The sequence below is a fragment of the Eubalaena glacialis genome, chromosome 14 (assembly GCF_028564815.1).
Source record: "Eubalaena glacialis isolate mEubGla1 chromosome 14, mEubGla1.1.hap2.+ XY, whole genome shotgun sequence".
NCBI classification, from domain to species: domain Eukaryota; kingdom Metazoa; phylum Chordata; class Mammalia; order Artiodactyla; family Balaenidae; genus Eubalaena; species Eubalaena glacialis.
In genome coordinates, this window is record NC_083729.1 from 36,721,353 (window position 1) to 36,739,855 (window position 18,503).

Sequence of the window (18,503 nt, forward strand, 5' to 3'; positions counted from 1 at the left end):
TCGGGGCCTCATCATGCAGAGCGTTGTAGTAAGGACTTTGATTTTTATTCAGAATGAGATGGGAAACCATTGGAAAGTTTAGTATGTTGTGATATGAATCCATTTGCATTTTTAAAGGATCACACTGGCTGCTGTTTGAAAAGGTGATTTTAAGGGAATAAGGATAAATAAAAGTAGGGAGACCAGTGAGGAGGCTGGTCTCCTTGCAATAATCCAGAGTACAGATGGTAGTGGCTTGGACAAGGGGGGTGGCAGGTGAGAGAATGAAAAAGAGTCAGATCCTCACTCTATTTAAATAGTAGAACCAAGAGGATTTACTGATGGATTGGCTATGGGATGTAAGTCAAAAATGACTCCAAAATTTTTGACCTGAGCAATTAGAAAGATAGAGATGGCACTGATTAAGAAGGGAAAGACTGAGGGAAAAGCAGATTTAAAAGGTGAAATCAAAAGTAGTCTGGAATATTAAACTTGAAGTGCCTGTTAGACATGCAAATGTCAAGTTTGAGTAGGGGGTTGGCTGTATGACATACAAGTCTGGAGTTCAGAGCTAGAGCTACACTTGGGAGTTTACAGTCTGTATCCATTATTGGAAGCCATAGAAATGGATGAGAAATGGACAAAAGCACCTAGGAGGAAAATATGGATAGACAAAAGATGAGGTCGAAGTACTGAGATTTATGACACTTCAGTATTTAGAGGTTGCGAAGATGAAAATCCAGCACAAGAAACTGAGAAAGAATAGTCAGGTAGGGGGAGAACCAAGAGAGAGTAGTGAGTTCACAAATAACAGAGAGAAATCTTTCAACCGTGGGAATTATCAACCATGTAAAATGCTGCTGTTCTGGTAAAATGAGCACTCAACATTGACCATAGGATTTCTCAACTCAGAGGTCCCTGGTGATGCTTAGAAGAGCCATTTTGGTGACATGTTGAGCTAAATGATTGAGTGAAGCAAGTTTAAGAGTACGTGAAGGAAGGGGAAGTGGAGATTTAAATTTAAATAAATTTTAAAATTCAGTTCCTTAGTAATTAACCACATTCAACCACATATAGCTAGTAGCTACCATATTGGACAGCACAGAGAACATTTTCATTATCATAGAAAATTCTACTGGACAGTGCTGCAGTAAGGGGTGAAAAATTGATAATGCAGCATAAGATGGAGAAAGAGTACATTGAATATGCAAGACGGGATGGGATCCAGTACAAAAGTGAAGGGATTGACTTTAGGTAAGAATCCAGACAGTCCAACCAATGTCACAGAAGGAAAGACAAGGCATGTGGTTGCAGAACCAATGAGGCTGGTAGAGGTAGTAGTGAGAATGAATGCATATTCTTTTCTACTTGCTTCTAGCTCTGAAACCCTTAATCCCCAACCAAGATTCTCTCTGTTCTTGTACCAGGCTTCCTCTTGAAGTATGAGGCAATACTGATGAAATTTGTCTAGGCATTCATTTATTCAATCATGAATGTATTCACTATTAAACCCCTAAGTTCTGCCAGGCAGCAAGTTAAGTGTAGAAAAAAATATGATGGGCAAAAGCAGGCATGGTCCTTACTGTTATGGAAGTTACATTCTAAGGGACAAGGCAGATATTAATCAAATAATCACACTAAATGAATTAAACACTGAAACAGGGGTTCTGAAGGAAAGAGACATGTCTCCTTGAGCGAGTATGCCTCACCTGGGAATCAAAAAAGTTTCCAGGGAAGGGATCTTTAAGTTGAGGTCTGAAGGATGAATAGCTGTTAACACACGCAAGGTATGTGCTGTGTGTGTGTAAGAGAGAAAGAGTGGTTTTGCCTGTTTTTCTGTTCAGACTTAACCAAGTTGTTCCCAGATTTCTTTAGTCTCCAAAGATGTGACAAAGTGGAAGAGAAGCCCAGGTTGAGCATCCTTGGTTTCTCCCTCAGTTATTCTGAACTATGAAATGCGTTCAGCTGTTGGTTAGAAAATTAGGGGTCCCCATCCCAGTAAATAGAATAGCCTCTGAACAGAATCTTAACAGTTTAGAAGCCAGACTTTGCAGAAGTACTTAACTGCTTTTTTTTTTTAATATGTAAAACTGGTGATATCTACCCTTTCCTCCCAGGATTATTTGGGAATATTAGTGACGTACTTACAGGTGCATAGGAAACTGTGAAAAATAATGTTACTACCATCAATATTGTTGTTGCTTTTCATAATCAAGTCTAAACCTCATGAATTTGGGTTCTTCTCCAGTCTCTCCTTGGGGTCCAGTTTTTGACACCAACATCTTTACTGCCTAATAATCTATAGCCAGTGTCCCAAATTCCTAACTCAGTTTTCTAGTTGCTAAATGCTTAGTGTAAGCAAAGCACGGGGCAAGTTACATCTCAGGGCAAAGAAATTATTCATACTACATTTGATGAGCTTAATTTATAGGAGAGGATAAAACACATATTGTATATAGATAACCATTACATTAGGCAGTGTGATGAGTAGAATGAAGAAGAGACAAGCCAAATGATAGCCAGGCAGGAGAACAGAAGAAGGTTTCATAGTGGGAATGATATTTCAGCCCTCGTAGGCTGGGGAAGATGTTAAGTAGTAGACATCATGGCGAGAGGACATCTAGTCAGAGGGAACAGTAAAAGTAAAGATACAGAGCTCTCCTTTCTGTATATACATCCCTTCTTAAACTGCAGAAAGTGTTTTTGGACACAGAAGTCTGCCCAGAGCCTATCGAGTAAAGGAGAGGATCTCTAAACCAGTGGTGTTCACGCTTCCGTGGCTATGACCAATGGTAAGAAAATACGTTTTATAAGTGACATAAATACACACATACCAAAAAATTTTATAAAACAATAATGAGCCTTGCTACATGTGATGCCATTAGATATTTACTTATCTGTTTTCTATTTCATTTTTTAAAATGCTGATTGATCCTAATTCAAACAAACCAGCTATAAGAAGACATTTTTTAGACAATGAGTATAATGCACAATACAAGAATTATTGCTTTTTTAGTGTAATAATGGGCTCTGTTGCTATGTAAGAAAATACTTGTATATTTTTAGAGATACATGCTGGCATATGTAGAAGTAAATTAACATGCTGTGTGGAATTTTCTTGAAGAAACCTCCCCAAGGAATAAAAGTTAGAACAAAAGGACATAAGAAGCAAGTGTGAATATCTTGCTACTTTTTAAATCTGGGTGGTGGGTGTATAGGAGTTCATTTTACTATTCTCTCTACTTTGTATATGGTTTTAAGTGTTCATAAAGAAAAAGATCTTAAATGCTGGTTGTATTTTGATTTCACTATTCATTAATACAGCATGACTTGGAGTTTGAAAAACACTGTACTCAGTCATGTCAATATAAATGCAGGGTAAACAGAAACAGGCAGATAAATGTTTCAGACTGTACCTCTTCGAACTGGAGACGTGCTCATGCAAACAACATGGTTGATTGACTTCTCCAGAAAATAGCTGCTCAAACATCAAAACTTGCTGTTGTTGCTAAGTCATTTTACATAAAACATGAAATATCTGAGATTGTAGCTAATACAATCTAAGACAAAGATTTTCATTTAAGATCAAAGTTTAAAAAAAAAAAAAAAGATGTAACTTCAAAATTCTTAGCTGAAAGTATGGTACTCAATGCCCTGAATGGGAAATTTACAAGGCAGTGGACATTAATCTCACTTAGGTCAAATTAACCTTTTCTTGGCCTCATATAATTTATAAGGAATCGCAAAGAATCAAAAACTAGAGCTGATCATTCATAATTGTTTGTTGGCCTTTTTGGAGTCTCCTCCAATTTTCACACAAATACATCCAAACTAGTGTGAGCAAAGAACCAAGTGATTGCCTTGAGTTTAAAAGCCTGGTTTGCTTAAAAGCCTTAACATATTTTAAGCAGCAGATTTAATGTTTAGTTATGATTGTATTTTTTCTTAAGGCAACTTGTCTGATGAATCAAGGGCTTCTTTCATCTGTGACTACATTTTTCGTATCCAAATTTAGACATGTATGTAATTCCCAATTATTCAAAAAATATTCTGCTCAGACCTTTATTTGCACACAGCCCCGAGATTCTCAATATAAGGGGAGGTCCAATTTGTCATTGTTACACCCTTCAGCAACACTTCCATCAAACAATAATTCTTTCTTAAGTGCACAAACCAGGAAGACAGATGCAGGGTCATTTACTATAAGAAAGTAACCAGCATTGGCAACAAGGGGTTATTGCTGATATTTTCCCAGTGTTACCATGTGTGAAGGCTGAAAGTTTATGTGTTTCCCACAGGGCGGATAGTGTCTGGATAAATCAATATAGAATAGTAGTCAAACGTAATTGGCATTTCAATGTACCATACAACTGAATCCCTTCAAGACAGAAAACAGTTATCATCCTTGTAATAGCTGAACATAAACTTTAGGAAGTCTTTATTAACAGTCATTGTTAATTCCTAAAATGTGACATGGGTCTCTTAAATTTCCTGTTTAACTGAAGTTTTTTGTTGTTGTTTTTAAGGAACTAGAAAATATATTTAATTTTCTAAGAGCAATAGGTAATATGAAATTTTGTTTTAGCTTATGTCTCTCTAAGGGTTGGAAAGTAATTTCTTTTACAAGTTGGATACTTTTATGCAACTTACCTTCTGATAATTTCAGTTTAAGCTGGAGAGGGAAACTAATGGAGTTTACTTGTGCTTAGTAAAGAATATATGGATTTTTCATTGAATTAAGTTGCAAAGACATTGATATGGCTATTGTTCTTGGCTGCCCATCTTGCCTTCCAGGCCTGACTAGGAGGAATGCAGATCACCTGCAAATGTGGCACAGCAAGCAGGATGTAGAACCAATGTGTGTCTTGGGGTTGTCTCCCACTGGAAAGTGAGTGGTGTGTTTTCGTTGAGTGTGGGACAGTTGAATTACATTAGATTAAAGCACTTTTTTGAATTATATATGGCAAGAAAGATACGTGTTTATCGCTGCATGTTAGAAGGAGGAGACTGTCAGCATTTTTTTGTCATTGTTCCACAATGTTTCCCCTACATTCATACGTCTAATTTCCAATATTACACCCCACTAGTGGTCAAGGGATCAGCACATGAGCCAGGCCTAGCCTATGAGAGAATCCCATCCTTTTGGCTAGAGTAATAGGGACCCAAAATAAGGCAAATGGCATAATTCATTGAATTTTTAACGGCAGCTGGTAGGAAAGACACCTTATCCTAGAGTTATCAGCCATGAAAACGTGAATCAGTAATTGCTGGTGGCCATTCTCCCTGCCCCACCAAGACACCTGTATGTAGTAGGAGAGAATGAGAACAACACAGAGAAGCAGAGCCAAGGTCTGGAGAGAAGCCTGATGACTTTATTGGTGTTTCTGTATCCAGTTGTGCTTGAAGCCAGATTTACCCCTGGATTTACCAGGTACATGAGCCAATAAATCACCTTTGTACTTAAGCTGGTTTGAGAGAGCTTTTGCTGTTGCACTAGAAAAAGGCCCAACTTAATACATACTGACTTTGGGTAGTACCATTATTCTCCGTAGTTTTAGGTTTAATTCTTTAACAGCATGCTTCCTCTAAACATCAGTAAGTTGATTTTTAAATTATTTTTACTGTTTTACTGTTAATTCATTCTCTGTGTTCTCATTTCTTTATCATTTTGTTGATTATAACTTCATTACATTAAAAAAAGATAACACACTGAAAATGTTGAAAGATTAAAATATAACTAAGCTATACTCCAAAGTTTCAACAAAAGGGAACAAGTCAAGAATAAATGAATTTTTTTAAAAATCGGATATACTCCAAATTGAAACTAACACACCAAAAATATTCCACAGCAAAATTGTGCAAGAGGTTGAGGAGAAACACCTTAGAACAAAGGTGAAATGGTCTGCTGACCAAGTGGCTTGGAAATAAGGCACTCAAAGAAAAAAGTCTCTACACTATACTCTACCACCATCTCCCCAAATATAATTAGCTGCACTAGGGAGCTTAGTTTCTTTAACTTCTACAGACCCCATATTTTACATAACTCCCCAGGTGATTCTGATGCACACCAAATTATAAATTCATTGCGTGAATTACATACGTTAACTCATTTAACGTTCCTAACGGTTCTATAAGGTGGGATCTGTTAGTAACTACATTTTATAAATGAGAAAACTGAGGCACAGAAAGGCTAATTTGCTCCAGATCACACAGCTAATAAGTGACTGAGCCAGGTTTGAAACCAGGCAGGCGGGTTCCAAAGCCAGTGTGTATCTAACCACTATCCTACACTGTTTTAAAATAATAACCACAATGCAAAGGCACAGCAATGATGGTGACAATTGCAGGCAGGCCTGTAGAAGAATATGTCTGGGTTCATTGGGGGTCTTTTGCTACTCTGCCTCCCAGGAACTCTTCCACCCCAACCAACACTGATTTCTCTCATTTCTGAACTTATATTCAACTTAAAATCAGTATCACACAATTTGGCATTTAATTATGCCCCTTTCATTCTGTTAGTTTGGCCTTCTCAACTGGATGAGAAATTGAGAACTCAGGTCCAGTCTTACTTCTCCCCTTGCTTGTAGCACCTGGTGCAGGGCATCGGAAAGTTATTTGTCGACCAGATTTGTAAGTGCTAAATTGACTTTAGAAACCTGTGACGTGTGAATTTTAGATTCATTTAGGACTGAATTCATGAGATTGACATTACATTTAATCAGTTCCTACCCATTTGCAGTTTTAGATGTTTAACCAGAGATTTCCTTCCTTCAGTCACAGCAGATATTCTTTTGTTAATCCGCACTGCTCAAAGCCCCGATTTATTTTGCTGATCAAATTGGTGTGAGAACGTTCCCTTCCTGCAGCTGAGAGCAGTTCTTGAAAGATTTTCCTTTTGAGAAAGTTTCCAGCAAGCTCTTTCTTCTTTGACTTTTTTTTTCTTTTTTCCTTTAACATCTTTATTGGAGTATAATTTCTTTACAATGGTGTGTTAGTTTCTACTTTATAACAAAGTGAATCAGCTATACATACACATATATCCCCATATCTCCTCCCTCTTGCGTCTCCATCCCACCTTCCCTATCCCACCCCTCTAGGTGGTCACAGCACTGAGCTGATCTCCCTGTGCTATGCAGCTGCTTCCCACTAGCTATCTATTTTACATTTGGTAGTGTATATATGTCAATGTTATTCTCTCACTTCGTCCCAGCTTACCCTTCCCCCTCCCCGTGTCCTCAAGTCCATTCTCTACATCTGCGTCTTTATTCCTGTCCTGCCCCTAGGTTCTTCAGAACTATTTTTTTTTTTTTTTTTAGATTCCATATATATGTGTTAGCATACGGTATTTGTTTTTCTCTTTCTGACTTACTTCACTCTGTATGTATGTCCATCCACCTGACTACAAATAACTCAATTTCGTTTCATTTTATGGCTGAGTAATATTCCATTGTATATATGTGCCACATCTTCTTTATCCATTCATCTGTCAATGGACATTTAGGTTGCTTTCATGTCCTGGCTATTGTAAATAGTGCTGCAATGAACATTGTGGTACATGACTGTATTTGAATTATGGTTTTCTCAGGGTATATGCCCAGTAGTGGGGTTGCTGGGTCATATGGTAGTTCTATTTTTAGTTTGTTAAGGAACCTCCATACTGTTCTCCATAGTGGCTGTATCAATTTACATTCCCACCAACAGTGCAAGAGTGTTCCCTTTTCTCCACACCCTCTCCAGCATTTACTGTTTGTAGATTTTTTGATGATGGCCATTCTGACTGGTATGAGGTGATACCTCATTGTAGTTTTGATTTGCATTTCTCTAATGATTAGTGATGTTGAGCATCTTTTCATGTGTTTGTTGGCAATCTGTATATCTTCTTTGGAGAAATGTCTATTAGGTCTTCTGCCTATTTTGGATTGGGTTGTTTGTTTTTTTGATATTGAGGTGCATGAGCTGTTGTATATTTTGGAGGTTAATCCTTTGCCAGTTGTTTCATTTGTAAATATTTTCTCCCATTCTGAGGGTTGTCTTTTCATCTTGTTTATGTTTTCCTTTGCTGTGCAAAAGCTTTTAAGTTTCATTAGGTCCCATTTGTTTATTTGTGTTTTTATTTCCATTTCTCTAAGAGGTAGGTCAAAAAGAATCTTGCTGTGATTTATGTCATAGAGTGTTCTGCCTATGTTTTCCTCTAGGAGTTTAATACTGTCTGCCCTTACATTTAGGTCTTTAATCCATTTTGAGTTTATTTTTGTGTATGGTGTTAGGGAGTGTTCTAATTTCATTCTTTTACATGGAACTGTCGAGTTTTCCCAGCACCACTTATTGAAGAGGCAGTCTTTCCTCCATTGTATACTCTTGCCTCCTTTATCAAAGATAAGGTGACCTTATGTGCATGGGTTTATCTCTGGGCTTTCTATCCTGTTCCATTGATCTGTATTTCTGTTTTTGTGCCAGTACCATACTGTCTTGATTACTGTAGCATTGTAGTATAGTCTGAAGTCCAGGAGCCTGATTCCTCCAGCTCCGTGTTTCTTTCTCAAGATTGCTTTGGCTATTCGGGATCTTTTGTGTTTCCATACAAATTGTGAAATTTTTTGTTCTAGTTCTGTGAAAAATGCCATTGGTAGTTTGATATGGATTGCATTGAATTGGTAGATTGCTTTGGGTAGTATAGTCATTTTCACAATGTTGATTCTTCCAACCAAAGAACATGGTATATCTCTCCATCTGTTTGTATCATCTTTAATTTCTTTCATCACTGTCTTACAGTTTTCTGCATATAGGTCTTTTTTCTCCTTAGGTAGGTTTATTCCTAGGTATTTTATTCTTTTTGTTGCAATGGTAAATGGGAGTGTTTCCTTAATTTCTCTTTCAGATTTTTCATCATTAGTGTATAGGAACGCAAGATATTTCTGTGCATTAATTTTGTATCCTGCTACTCTATCAAATTCATTGATTTGCTCTAGTAGTTTTCTGGTAGCATCTTTAGGATTATCTATGTATAGTATCATGTCATCTGTAAACAGTGACAGTTTTACTTCTTCTTTTCCGATTTGGATTCCTTTTATTTCTTTTTCTTCTCTGATTGCTGTGGCTGAAACTTCCAAAACTATGTTGAATAATAGTGGTGAGAGTGGGCAACCTTGTCTTGCTCCTGATCTTAGAGGAAATGGTTTCAGTTTTTCACCATTGAGAACGATGTTGGCTGTGGGTTTGTCATATATGGCCTTTATTATGTTGAGGTAGGTTCCCTCTATGCCTACTTTCTGGAGAGTTTTTATCATAAATGGGTGTTGAATTTTGTCAAAAGCTTTTTCTGCATCTACTGAGATTATCATATGGTTTTTATCCTTCATTTTGTTAATATGGTGTATCACATTGATTGATTTGCATATATTGAAGAATCCTTGCATTCCTGGGATAAACCCCACTTGATCATCGTGTATGATCCTTTTAATGTGCTGTTGGAGTCTGTTTGCTAGTATTTTGTTGAGGATTTTTGCATCTATGTTCATCAGAGATATTGGCCTGTACTTTTCTTTTTTTTGACATCTTTGTCTGGTTTTGGTATTGGGGTGATGTTGGCCTTGTAGAATGAGTTTGGGAGTGTTCCTCCCTCTGCTATATTTTGGAAGGGTTTGAGAAGGATAGGTGTTAGCTCTTCTCTAAATGTTTGATAGAAGTCACCTGTGAAGCCATCTGGTCCTGGGCTTTTGTTTGTTGGAAGATTTTAAATCACAGTTTTAATTTCAGTGCTTGTGATTGGTCTGTTCATATTTTCTATTTCTTCCTGGTTCAGTCTCGGAAGTTTGTGCTTTTCTAAGAATTTGTCCGTTTCTTCCAGGTTGTCCATTTTATTGGTGTAGAGTTGCTTGTAGTAATCTCTCATGATCCTTTGTATTTCTGCAGTGTCAGTTGTTACTTCTCCTTTTTCATTTCTAATTCTGTTGATTTCAGTCTTCTCCCTTTTTTTCTTGATGAGTCTGGCTAATGGTTTATCAATTTTGTTTATCTTCTCAAAGAACCAGCTTTTAGTTTTATTGATCTTTGCTATTGTTTCCTTCATTTCTTTTTCATTTATTTCTGATCTGATCTTTATGATTTCTTTCCTTCTGCTAACTTTGGGGTTTTCTTGTTCTTCTTTCTCTAATTGCTTTAGTTGTAAGGTTAGGTTGTTTATTTGAGAGTTTCTTGTTTCTTGAGGTAGGATTGTATTGCTATCAACTTCCCTCTTAGAACTGCTTTTGCTGCATCCCATAGGTTTTGGGTTGTCGTGTTTTCATTGTCATTTGTCTCTAGGTTTTTTGTTTTTTTTTTTAAACTTTGGGTTTATTTATTTATTTATTTATTTATTTATTTATTTATGGCTGTGTTGGGTCTTCGTTTCTGTGCGAGGGCTTTCTCTAGTTGCGACAAGTGGGGGCCACTCTTCATTGCAGTGCGCGGGCCTCTCATTATCGTGGCCTCTCTTGTTGCGGAGCACAGGCTCCAGACGCGCAGGCTCAGTAATTGTGGCTCACAGGCCTAGTTGCTCCGCGGCATGTGGGATCTTCCCAGACCAGGGCTCAAACCCGTGTCCCCTGCATTGGCAGGCAGATTCTCAACCACTGCGCCACCAGGGAAGCCCTCTAGGTATTTTTTGATTTCCTCTTTGATTTCTTCAGTGATCTCTTGGCTATTTAGTAGCGTATTGTTTAGCCTCCATGTGTTTGTATTTTTTACAGTTTTTTTCCTGTAATTGATATCTAGTCTCATAGCGTTGTGGTCGGAAAAGATACTTGATACGATTTCAATTTTCTTAAATTTACTGAGGCTTGATTTGTGACCCAAGATATGATCTATGCTGGAGAATGTTCCATGTGCGCTTGAGAAGAAAGTGTATTCTGTTGTTTTTGGATGGAATGTCCTATAAATATCAATTAAGTCCATCTTGTTTAATGGGTCATTTAAAGCTTGTGTTTCCTTATTTATTTTCATTTTGGATGATCTGTCCATTGGTGAAAGTGGGGTGTTAAAGTCCCCTACTATGATTGTGTTACTGTCGATTTCCCCTTTTATGGCTGTTAGCATCTGCCTTATGTATTGAGGTGCTCCTATGTTGGGTGCAAAAATATTTACAATTGTTATATCTTCTTCTTGGATTGATACCTTGATCATTATGTAGTGTCCTTCTTTGTCTCTTGTAATAGTCTTTGTTTAAAGTCTATTTTGTCTGATATGGGGATTGCTACTCCAGCTTTCTTTTGATTTCCATTTGCATGGAATATCTTTTTCCATCCCCTCACTTTCAGTCTGTACGTGTCCCTAGGTCTGAAGTGGGTCTCTTGTAGACAGCACATGTATGGGTCTTGTTTTTGTATCCATTCAGCCAGTCTATGTCTTTTGGTGGGAGCATTTAATCCATTTACAGTTAAGGTAATTATTGATATGTTCCTATTACCATTTTCTTAATTATTTTAGGTTTGTTTTTGTAAGTCTTTTCCTCCTCTTGTGTTTCCTGCCTAGGGAAGTTCCTTTAGCATTTGTTGTAAAGCTGGTTTGGTGGTGCTTAATTCTCTTAACTTTTGCTTATCTGTAAAGGTTTTAATTTCTCCATCGAATCTGAATGAGATCCTTGCTGGGTAGAGTAATCTTGGTTGTAGGTCTTTCCCTTTCATCATTTGAAATATGTCCTGCCACTCCCTTCTGGCTTGCAGAGTTTCTGCTGAGAATCAGCTGTTAACCTTATGGGGATTCCCTTGTATGTTATTTGTTGCTTTTCCCTTGCTGCTTTTAATATTTTTCTTTGTATTTAACTTTTGATAGTTGGATTAATATGTGTCTCAGTGTGTTTCTCTTTGGGTTTATCCTGTATGGTACTCTCTGTGCTTCCTGGACTTGACTATTTCCTTTCCCATGTTAGGGAAGTTTTCGACTATAATCTCTTCAAATATTTTCTCAGACCCTTTCTTTTTCTCTTCTTCTTCTGGGACCCCTATAATTCGAATGTTGGTGCATTTAATGTTGTCCCAGAGGTCTCTGAGACTGTCCTCAATTCTTTTCATTCTTTTTTTTTTTTAATTCTGCTCCTTGGCAGTTATTTCCACCATTTAATCTTCCAGCTCACTTATCCGTTTTTCTGCCTCAGTTATTCTGCTATTCATTCCTTCTAGAGTATTTTTAATTTCAGTAATTGTGTTGTTCATCACTGTTTGTTTGCCCTTTAGTTCTTCTAGATCCTTGTTAAATGTTTCTTGTATTTTCTCCATTCTGTTTCCTAGATTTTGGATCATCTTTACTATCATTACTCTGAATTCTTTTGCAGGTAGTTTGCCTATTTCATCTTCATTTATTTGGTCTTTTAGGTTTTTACCTTGCTCCTTCATCTGTAACATATTTTTTTGTCATCTCTTTTTTTTTTCTCTCTCTCTTTTTGATGGGTGGTACTGTATTCCTGTCTTACTGGTTGTTTGGCCTGAGCCGTCCAGCACTGGAGTTTGCAGGCAGTTGGATGGAGCCAGGTCTTGGTGCTGAGATAAGGACCTCTGGGAGGCCTCACTCTGATTAATATTCCCTGGGGTCTGAGGTTCTCTGTTAGTCCAGTGGTTTGGACTCGGAGCTCCCACCACAGGAGCTCGGGCCTGACCTCTGGCTTGGGAACCAAGATCTTGCAAGCCTTGTGGCGTGGTTAAAAAAAAAAAAAAGAAAAGAAAGAAAGAAAGAAAAAAAAAAGGAGCAGTACAATATCAAAGAATAAAAAACAAAATAAAATTAGAAAGATAAAAAATATATTAGGAAAAATAAAACTAATTGAAACAACTACAAGGTAAAATAAAACCACAACAGAAAAAAGGAAGGGTCGGGGGGGGAGGGGGACAAGCCAAAAGGAGAGAACAATAACAAAGTATAAAGAATAAAATAAAATTAGAAAAATAAAAGATTTATTAGGAAAAATAAAAGTTTAAAAGAATCAATAATAATGAATCAACAAGGTAAAACAGAACCCCAATCTAAAAGAGGAAAAAAAAGCCTTGGCTATGGGGGCGGAGTTTAGGCAGGGGGGCGGGGGGGGGGTGTGTGGAACTTAGGCAGGGGTGGGGTTTAGGGTGGGGCAGGACCTAGGAGGGTGCTGGGAGACGTTCAAGGTCGGGCAGGGCCTCTGCTTAGGACCTGTGCAGGTGGGGAGAGGCAGCACGTGGAAGGGAGTGCCTCTGGAGTGTGGGGTTCCGGAGTTTGGAGGTAGGGCCCGGAGTGAGGGTGTGTGGGTGGGGTTTAGGCCCATTGCATTGGAGGGGGTCTCAGAGGGGGTCTCCGAGTGTAGAGGTGGGGCCCTGGGTGGGGATGTAGGGGCGGGGCTCAGGTTCTGAGCGGCAGGAGGGAGGCTCCGAGGGCAGAGGATTAGGCCCGAGCCTAACAGGCTCCCTGGTGCCTAAGTGGACAGGGAAAGCAATGGCTGCGTTCCCTTCCGTTCCTTCGTGCCCCTCCCCCACCGTCTCCCCCAGGGTGTCCCCCGTCACCGCTGGACCCCTAACCGCGGGTGGGTCCCGCTGGCTGTAGGAACTCCCCTCCCCCAGCCACCCCTCAGGGGTGCCGGTCCTGGAGGTCCGGCCTTTGCTTTTGCGCCCCCTTCCCTCCCTCCCACTCCCTCAGGACCTTCGTGGCTGGAGGGGGCCTCGGGGGGCAGAGGATGAGGCCCGGGGTCTCAGCAGGTTCCTGGGGGCCCAAGTGGGCAGGGGAAACCTGGCCACGTTCCCTTTTGATCCTCTGCCCTCCCAGTGGTCCCCCAATTTACCCCTTCCCGCATGGGATCCCTTCCCCTCCCCCAGCTGCCCCTCAGGGGAGCCAGTCCAGTCCCGCCTTCACTTCTCCTCCCCCTTCACTCCCCACACGCCCCACGTCCTACCTGGTCGCTGGGGGTTCCTCCCATCGCCTGAGGTGTCCGTGGTCCCCCACCGGTGCCTGGTAGGTGCCCTAGTTGTGAGGAGACGTGAATTCTGCGTCCTCCTAGTACGCCATCTGACTCCGCCCTCCTCTTTGACTTATGTTTGCTTCCTAGAAATGCCCATGCTGGGGCAAAATTACTTTATCCAGATGCCAGTGATTGAAAAGACATTCTAATTATCTGTTGATGGTAAATCATAAAACTTTTTTGGAAACCCTTTTGTCTAGCCTGTGAACCTTCAGAGGAAAAAGTGTTTTACCTGGTATCACTAAAATAAGCTTGGTGTTTGGAAATGCTGTAGGCTTGATTGCGTTGAATTATAAATTGAATCATTACTAACTTCTGAGAGGTTTTCAGGGATTGTTTTATTCAGCTTTGCTGACTACGCTGCCCATAGCAACTCTGGCAGTGATTCCCCGACTGGCACGAAGGGGCTGCCCCGCTGCAGAAATTCATGACGGCTGCATTTGCCTGCAGAGTTTGGAAAGATCTAAGGTCTTTGGAGACTAGAAATGTTTTTCCCTTGTCTTAACTGGCAGTATGAGCCTCTGGCATTTCAAAGTGCAAGTCATTAGTGTCCACCGGGGTGATGTTAATCTGTCTGTGTTTCAGTCCCAGGACATTTTCCAGTTGCTTCTGCCACAACGATCTCTGCCATCTCAGTACCTCTGATGCCCCTTGTGAATTCAGGAAGCTCTACAGTGCCAGCTGGACTTCACAAAAGCCAGTTGCTACCCGATCCTCTTTCTCTTCCATCTTTCTGCCATCTTCAAAGAAATCTCAAAGCTCATTTAAAAGGTATAGCTTCTGCCTGGCATTTTCAAACTTGAACTGAGAGAAACCTGTTCTTGTTTGGGTTTTTTTTTTAAGTTCTCAATAGGAAGGAGACTTTCCTTTATTTTGAATTTAGGGCTTGAGTCATACTTAAGCTGACTTTGATCACATTCAGGAGAAATAGAAGACTAGCAGACGGAGAGGAGGGAGACATGAGAACTGCCAGAAAGCAAACAAAAACAAGGCCTTTGAATGGTTGGAAGGGACTCAGGAAAGCCAGAGGGCCCAGGTGATGCTCGAAATGGGTGTGTGGAGTTGAAATTGTCAGGACATCCTGTCCTCCTCCATCTTCCCAGAAAGACTAAGCTGAACCCCTGCTGTCTGAGCTATGGTTTGGGGGAGGACCCAAAAGGGGGAGGGTGTGCTCCTTTCATCAGATTGTTCCAGACTTCCCAGTGGGTTAATATGACATGGAGCCAAACCACACCAAAGAGCTAGTTGACGGTTGTTAAGAGCCTTGGCCTTTTATTTAATCATCAGGAAAACCAAGGCTGTAGGTGCTGATAAAATGCCAGATTAATTATTCACAAACAAGTGTCTGGGATTGGACCAAGTGTTGTCTCATTAGCATGCAGTGTCCATGCTGGAGTCTGGTTAGAAAAGCCACAGAGGCTGCAGGAGGGGTCGATGGCAGGGAACCAGGAGAAAAACAAAATTACCTTTCCCTATGTTGTGTGGTGAAATATCATACTGTAGAATGCCCCCATCCCCGATATAGGGTACTCTCCAGTAATGTGCTTTGGCCTAGGCCTTGTTCTAGAATATGCGAGGCAATTATTCTACCAGCCTCCTGAATCTCTGCTCATAAACTTGGCTTTTTTTCCTCTTACAATTCACTGTGTCTAAGGCCAACCCTCCCACTTTTCTTCAGATCTCACCTCCTCTGGCCTACTCAAGGACTTCACTCCTGAAATTTTCTCTTCTTTTTCCTGCACCATTAATTTCCCCTCTCTACTAAATCATTCTCATCAGCATGCATTCTAATATGTTTTCCATCTTTAAAAAAAACTCTCAAGACTCTACTTCTCCTTCCAGCTATTCTCTCTTTTTTCCCCTTAAAATAAAATCCCTGAAAAGAGTTGCCTATACTGTTTTTGTTTTTTCCTCCATCAGTTTCCATTCACTCTGGAACTTATTCACATCAGGCTTTTGTCCCCACTATTCCACTTACCAATGTGTTTGTGTAGCTAAATCCAGGGGTGAATATTCCTCCTAAGTCTATTTTACTGGATTTCCTCCTTTTCCAGCCTCTAAATGTTGCAGTGCCCTGGGCCTCAGATTCCTTCTGTCTCTACCTTGGCAATCTCCTCTTTTCGTGGCTCCATATACCATCTTTAGGATGATGACATCCAAATTCCTATCTCACTTCTACTCTGAGGTCCAGTCTCCAATTCCTACTTGGATGTTTAATAGGTATTGCAAACCTCCCATGCCCAAAGCAGAACTCTTCATTCCCTGCTCTCTCTGACCCAAACTGCTTGTCCCACAGTCTGCCCTGTTTCATGGCTATTCCATTCTCCTAATTCCTCAGTGCAAAACCCTAAAAATCATATTTTTCCTCCCCTCTCTCTCATACGATGCGCCCAGTCTATCAGCAAGTTCTGTCAACTCTACCATCAAGTCATACTGCACTTCAGAACACTTCTTGCCGTTTGCATCATCATCTCCCACCATTATCAGCTCTCACCTGGACTCCTAAAGTAGCCTCCTAACCACTCAACCGCAGTCTGTTTTCTACATAGCAACCGAAGAAATATTTTTAAAACATAATCGAAAAATTTTATTCCCCTAATCAAAACTCTTTATGGCTTTCCCATCACACTGAGAACAAAATTCCAAAGTCCTTACTGTGGTTGCATGAGCTCCTACCTGATGTGGCCCCTGCTCACTTCTGCAGCCTCACCGACTTGTTGGTGCCTCTTTCCACTCACACTAGCCTGCCTGTGGTGTCTCCAACATGTGAAGTTTGTCTCTCAGGTGTCGTAGTCCCAGGTTTCATTTATAGTAACAGTATACGATTTATGGAGCTCCTACTGCAGGCAAGCCAATACATAAGGCATTTTTACCTATATAATTTTTAATTCTAACCATGACTCCTCAACATAGATATTATTATTATCTCCTCTTTACAAATGAAGAAACTGAGACTCAGAGAGGTTAGGTAATTTGCCCAAAGTAGCAGAGCCAGACAGTGGTAGAACTGGGATTCACATCCAGGTGTGTCTGGTTTTAAAGTCTAAACTCTTCCCACTGCACTCTGTTACTTCTTTGTGATCAGGATATACCAATGCAGACTTAATGCCCTCAGTAAAATGTTACTTTTTTGGTGGGGGTGTGGTGTGTGTGTGTGTGCATGTGTGCGTGCACTCATCTCCTGGTGCTCATTATAAAGTTGACTTAACGCTTTTAAAAGAGGTTACTGAGGAAATTGATCTTGTTTGTAAACTCCTTAGATTTCTAGAAGTGTGTGTGTGTGTGTGTGTGTGTGTGTGTCGGGGATATAGCATCTTCCCACCTGAGTGATGGAGCCTGTAGGGCTGGGGAACAAGCCCCAGGGTATCAGCTGCAGTGAAGGCTCTCTTTTGTCTCCAAATGCTAATAGTTCTGGATTCAAAATCTTTTCTCTCCTTGACTGGACCCAGAGATAAAACAAAAAACTTAACAGCATATAATTTGGCATTTTACTGGTACGGTAGGCTCACAAAAATTTTGTTCTTCCTGACAAGGCTCAGATAATTCTATCAAAATAAATCTCTGAAGGAAAAAAGCTTTCTTTTAAAGTCTATGAGAAGCCTTTTCAAGAACAAAAATAACACTTAAAACCGATATTCTATGTATCTTCTTTTTCTTCTCTTTTTCAGGAGAAATTCTGCCCTTTCTGATAATAGAAAATAAAAATGTCAGGGGGAAAATGTCAAAATTTGGCAACTGTAGAGAGTACAAATTGCCTCCAGCACTGTACTTTGAATTTTAAAGAGTTTTGGGCACAGGTTGTGCAGGAGTCAGATTTTCACAGCTACATGTATCCTTCGCCAGTGCCCACGTCCATGAGTTTTGTACTTGGTCATCAGACCTTGACTGAGAACATGACTGTGTTAGGGTTCTCCAAAGAAAGAACCAATAGGATATATAGAGATATATATAAAAGGAGGTAATATTATAGGAATTGGCTCACAGGATTATGGAAGGCAAGAATTCCCCAAATCTGCCATCCACAAGCTGGAGAACTGGGAAAACTAGTGGTGTAATTCAGTCTTACTCTGAAGGCTTGAGAACCAGGAGTGCTGATGTCCAAGGACAGGAGAAGATGGATGTCCCAGCTCAGGTAGAGAGCAAATTTGCCCTTCCTCCACTTTTTTGTTCTATTCAGGCCCTCAGTGGATTGGATCATTCCCACCTACATTGATGAGGTCAGTTTCTTTACTGAGTCTACCCATTCAAGTGCTAATCTCATCCAGAAATACTCACAGACACACCCAGAAATTATGTCTAACCAACTCTCTGGGCATCCCTTTAGCCCAGTCAAGTTGACACATAAAATTAACCATCACTATAACCATTTCAAGAGCCAAGTAGTTTAACAAACATCTACTCTAATGGTCTCTCTTAAGTTTGCTCTCTCAGGCCTTGTGGACACTTCTCTGCCCAAAATGTGCTTGATGAGAGATGGCCAGTTCCTTGCAGGTGGATTTCACAGAAAAGCTGAGTAGTCAAACTGAATTTTCTGTGCATTTCAGTAAAGTCACATTTACCATATGTTCAACAT